The following is a 6000-nucleotide window of genomic DNA, read 5'->3' as shown; positions in this document are numbered from 1 at the left end:
AGAATCCGTCAGTGGGCGTGTCTTAAACCTCTTCCAACATAAAAGTTGTTTGACTCCGAGTCTCCTCCTACTCTCTCTGCGTGGAAGTCTTCTGCGCAGGGAGGGCGCGGGTAGCGGAGGACCCGTGCTCTCCCCGCTGGTGTCCAGTGAAGAGTACTGGAGCCCTCTCGCCGATTTCTCCATCCGCCCCCCTTTATCCCTGGTGTAACGTTGATTTGCTTCCCCCTCTGCTGAACTGCCTCTCTCCCTGCTTGGCCCTTCTCCAGCATCATTTGAGAGCCTTCCCTCCGCCTCAGGCTCCGATGTCAGTTCCCTGACAACACCAAACTGGGAGGGGTGGCTAACACCCCAGAGGACAGGATCACACTTCAAAACGACCTTGACAGATTAAAGAACTGGGCCAAAACAAACAAGATGAACTTTAACAGGGAGAAATGTAAAGTATTGCACTTGGGCAAAAAAAATGAGAGGCACTAATACAAGATGGGTGACACCTGGCTTGAGAGCAGTACATGTGAAAAGGATCTAGGAGTCTTGGTTGACCACAAACTTGACATGAGCCAGCAGTGTGACACGGCAGCTAAAAAAGCCAATGCAATTCTGGGCTGCATCAATAGGAGTATAGCATCTAGATCAAGGGAAGTAATAGTGCCACTGTATTCTGCTCTGGTCAGACCTCACCTGGAGTACTGTGTCCAGTTCTGGGCACCACAGTTCAAGAAGGACACTGACAAACTGGAACGTGTCCAGAGGAGGGCAACCAAAATGGTCAAAGGCCTGGAAACGATGCCTTATGAGGAACGGCTAAGGGAGCTGGGCATGTTTAGCCTGGAGAAGAGGAGGTTAAGGGGTGATATGATAGCCATGTTCAAATATATAAAAGGATGTCATATAGAGGAGGGAGAAGGGTTGTTTTCTGCTGCTCCAGAGAAGCAGACACGGAGCAATGGATCCAAACTACAAGAAAGTAGATTCCACCTAAACATTAGGAAGAACTTCCTGACAGTAAGAGCTGTTCGACAGTGGAATTTGCTGCCAAGGAGTGTGGTGGAGTCTCCTACTTTGGAGGTCTTTAAGCAGAGGCTTGACAACCATATGTCAGGAGTGCTCTGATGGTGTTTCCTGCTTGGCAGGGGGTTGGACTCGATGGCCCTTGTGGTCTCTTCCAACTCTATGATTCTATGAACTGCCCAAGAGATTAAAATTCTGGGTGACTGGCAGCCCCAGCTGAGGGACAGAGTGATCTTTGCCAGGGTTCTCTTGCAGAACTAGGGTGAGGAACCCCTTTTGGCCAAAGCACCCCTGTCGCTTCTAGAGCAGGTTGTAGCAGGTTTCACATGGCAAAAGTGGGCGGAGCAGTGAATGTAATTTTTTTTTTTGCTCAGGCCAGTTTCAGCCTACAGCCCTCACTGCCCTCCATCCAAACAACCAGAAGGTGTTCTCGGAGCTCAAGCAGGAATTCCAGCCAAGCAGAAACACTGAACAAAGTGGGGGCAAGGAGGAGGGTGGGGAGAGGATGTGGTTTAGGGCAGGAGAGGGCTGCAGAGCGGCATTCCCCACCCTGGGCTAACAGACCACGAGGGAGGGTATCATTCAGCAGTGGCTGGTGGCATTGGTGGGGGCAGATGTATCCTACCCAAGTCAAGTAAAACAATAGAAATACTTAACTAACTGACCAATCATGTCGGTTCTGCCCCCCACCCCACAAAAACCCTGGCTATGCACAAGGCTGGGAGCGCAACAGCCAGCAGCGCTAGAATCAATGAAAGGCAGAGCCAACAAATTCATGTTTGGTCCTGTTATAAGAATTTTAAGGTCTTATATATAAAATAAATGTTCATAAATGTACCAAGCAAACACATACAAATATGTAAGCCACATGTCTGAAACCCGTGGAAAAGTCCTGAAACCGTTTTCTCTCTCCCGAAATGACCTCAAATATTTCTCTGCAAGGTCGAAGGAAATGGAAAATCTCCCCATTGTCTCTTTCACAAATCCTGTCTTAAGATATGAATAGGGTGTGAGCTTGTGACCTTGTAGTGATAATGGGAAATCTCAGTAGGTTAAAACTTTGGCTCACGTAAAAGAGGAGCATTATGGGAGAGCCAAATGCTATAGAATTCTGGGAATGTATAACTGGTTCTTTAATTGCAGACTCTGTCTCTAAGAGTGTGAATAAGTTATCTTCTTCATCTGCAGGAAGGAGGCTCCTAGCTGATTTGTAGTCTTGACACATGGCTGTCTTAGATGCAGTTTCTGTGTGAAAAGGGTTATCAAGCTTAATTTACAACTCAAAGAATCTGGTCTGGCTCTGGGAATGCTTTTAATCTTCAAGGCCTTTTGATAAACAAGATTCAGCTGTCAAGTCTCCTAACAAGCATGAGTTATTGTTCTTCCATGTAACCATTGGCAAATTGCTAATTGATCTAAGGAACTGATTGGCTTTTGAGTTTTGAATCCACGTGGGTTCAAAGGGGATAAAACTTTAGGAAACTAACTTTGTAGCACCCCATCTTCTCAAGCAGCAGCCCACCTCGCCTGGTACCTTGCCATGTGAGGCCATTGTTATGCAGAGGGTCTGCCCTGATGCTGGAGGTGTGGAGTCAGCTGAGAACTTCTTTGAACTATTTAGTTTTGTACTTTTGTTCTCATTGTATGTTTTGTAGTTAGTGATATTAAAAAATGTTTTTATTTTCTGTTTGGGGTTTGTAAGAGATGTGCCAACTTTTATGTTCTGAATAACCTTTCTTTTTAATAAATTTTGGAAAAAGGATTTCTTTCCTGTTTCTGTCTTTTGTGCCTTTCTGCCAGGGAAGCTGAACCAGTGCTTAATCCTTTAGTCACCTACCAGAGCCTGTTGGATTTCTGTCTGTGCCACAGTAAAGCTGAATCTTTTTCCTTTAGGTTACTTTTCGGAGCTGTTCTGAGATAAGGAAGTGGTGGCAGCAAACTACTGTTTTGTTTTTTGTGTTTTGAAAAAGCTTTCGCGTGCCTGTCTCTGTTCCAGCCGGGTCCTGCTGGATTTGGGGGATGAATTGGAGAGGTGGAAAGGGCGCACACGAATGCTACAGACCTGGATTCAGGAATTGAGTAATCATAACAAAAGAGTGGCCAGGATGCCCAGGTAAACAACACACCCAGATTTCTGCCCCTTCTCTGATGTATTAAGGGGATGGTCTTGGGCTACACTCCTTCTGTGACGTCTGTATGATGTTTCTGGGAGTGGTCTTGGACTCCAGGGTGGGCAATTTAAAATGTCTATAAAAGGGCTTGCGCGCACGGCTCAGGGTCCATCTCCCCCTCGTGTGTGTGTGTGTGTGTGTGTGTGTGTGTGTGAGCGAGCACCCTGTTGCAACAGCTTTAATAAAGATCAGGCTTACCAGCTGCTTTGCTTCTCAATATTCTCTGGCTGGTCTCTGTTATTTTCTCCTAGCGATAGAGAACCTACAAAAGGACTCTATGAGGTCTTGGGTATCCCATAAGGGAAAAGGAGTGGCTTTTTTTCCTCATAAGTCCCCTTTGTTCTCACAAATGAATTCTGCGAGGGGCAACATTGCAGGGGGCTGGGGTAAATGACCCTCAAGGGTTCTATGATTCAAGGAGAAAGAAGCTGATAGGCGTTGCCACCCCTGGGCGGGTTGTGAGTCTGAAGACAGGGCAGTTGAGGGCTGGCTGAAAGCAGACTGAGGTAAGTGGGTCAGGGGCCCTTTGCCTCAATAGACCGGCTGCCACCGCTATCCTTAATTTCTGTGCCTTCCTTGTTTTGTTCTGGAAGGCAACTGAGAATGTGCTAGAGCTGATGCCTCACAATTTGGCTGAGGGTTCAGGACAAGGGCGAGGTCTTTGGGCTGCTTCAATCTTTCCTTATGAGGCAGCCGCTGAGTCACTGAAACATACATTTCTTTTTGCCAGGAAGCAAATTGCAAGCAACCTTTGTCTCTGGAGGGAGCGCAGAGGCTGGGTGGAGTTGTAAGCCTGGGCAGTTTTTTCTGCCATCCGTAGTCCTGGATGGGCAGAAGGGCAATTACCTTTAAACTTTGAGCCACCTGACAGCTCCCCCTTCCTGGGTTACCTGCAAGTGGTTGATCATTCAGCCTTTCAGAAGGAAGTAGCAAGAGAATACCAATGCATGGTTATTTAAGATTCTGCTTCCCACTCAGTTTTATATAACCCCTTTGTTGCAGGGAACAAAAGCCACCTCGTGGTTAATTCTCTCTCTTTCTGCTTGTCTCTCAGCATATTGTTGTGCTGGGATCAGGGGAGGCTGGCAGGGGCTGGATTAGAAGCCAGAGACAAAAGAAGTCCTCCTTTGGGGGCTTTTGAGTCCTGGGGTGGGGATAACTCCACCCTGAGCATGTTACCAGGAAAGACCATGTAAGAATACCACAGCATTTTCCATTATTAATGTAATTTAATTTAATGCATTTACCTTTTTCTCCAAGGAGTCCAAGGTGGTGTTTATGGTTCTCCACCCGCTCCTCGTTTAATCCCAAAACAATCCTGTGAGGTAGGTTAGGCCCTGACTCACCCAAGATGAGCTGCTTAATAATTGTTATGGAAATTACGGGGGGGGGGACATCTTTAAAGTTAAATGTTACAAATATTATGCCTGAGTGTATCCTTTCAACTTGGCAGCTCAGGGAAGTTACCTAGCTTTAAAAAGAATATAAAATCATCTCCTTTGCCTGTTCCCTCCATTCCAAAGCTATTTTCCCTTGAAAAAGGACTCCAGGAAATTCCCAGAGGTGACAATTGCTGGGCTCATTGTTAGCCAAAGGAAGCCAAATCTCATCAGCTGACTCGCCTCGGGCTCCAGACATGCAAAGGAACTTCTATTGTACTTTTGGGTGGTGGGTACTTAAGACATATTTGTCTATGCTCATCTTATACCTGAGTCTTGCCCTCCCATGTCTTATGCTAATCTTCTACCAAGGACTTGTCTGGACATGTTTGCCAAGGTTAACCCCTCCCCTTTTGTGACATGTGAGTGATGTAGCAATGATGCTGTACGAACTGTATTCTGGGATATGGTGGAAAAGTTTTAAAAGTCTTTGTCATCCCATCCTCGGGGTTCAAATTTGCTCTTTGAACCTATTGCGCAATAAACTTTGGTCTACAGCTATTGCTCCATTTGGCTGGACTCCTTCCTTTATTCCGCAGGGACCCGCGGGCTCTGCGCGATGAGCTGGGTGACTGAGCAGCCTCATACCTAGATTTTTCCGTAACAATAATAATGATGATTTTATTATTTATGCCCCACCCATCTGGCTGGGTTTCCCCAGCCACTCTGCGCAGTTTACAGCATATATAAAACACAGTAAAACATCAAACATTAAAAACGTCCGGATACAGGGCTGCCTTCAGATGTCTCCTAAAAGTTATGTAGTTCTTTATTTCCTTGACTCCTGAAGATTTAGGGTTCCACAGGGATGCCGAGTGGAGATTTTAACCCTGGTCTATCCCAGATCCAAGGCTGACACTCTAACTAAGGCAAACTAAGGCCCGGGGGCCAGATCCGGCCCGCGGACAGTCCAGGAATCAGCATGTTTTTAATGCGTCCTTTTATTTAAAATGCATCTCTGGGTTATTTGTGGGCCATGGGAATTTGTTCACCCCCCCCCCCCAATATAGTCTGGCCCTCCACAAGGTCTGAGGGCCAGTGGACCGGCCTCCTGCTGAAAAAGTTTGCTGACCCCTGCTCTAACCACTAGGCCATGCTTGCTCTTATGAGGGGGATGGAGCCCTAGAGGCTAGGTCTGCTGTACTGCAGCTAGGGATGGGCAGATGTGTCAATTTCTGTATCTCTCTGTTTCACATATTTTAAATCTTAAATTCAGTTCTCCACAGTCCCACACCAGATTGCATTTTTTAAAGAAGTCCCTTTTATCGTAATACACACATTTTTGCATAGTAATTTCCCCTAATGTAATGTATTAGGAAGGGACGCGGGTGGCGCTGTGGGTTAAACCACAGAGCCTAGGACTTGCCGATCAGAAGGTC

The sequence above is a fragment of the Podarcis bocagei genome (assembly GCF_964188305.1).
Source record: "Podarcis bocagei genome assembly, chromosome: 14".
NCBI classification, from domain to species: Eukaryota; Metazoa; Chordata; class Lepidosauria; order Squamata; family Lacertidae; genus Podarcis; species Podarcis bocagei.
This window is presented reverse-complemented; position numbering follows the sequence as displayed.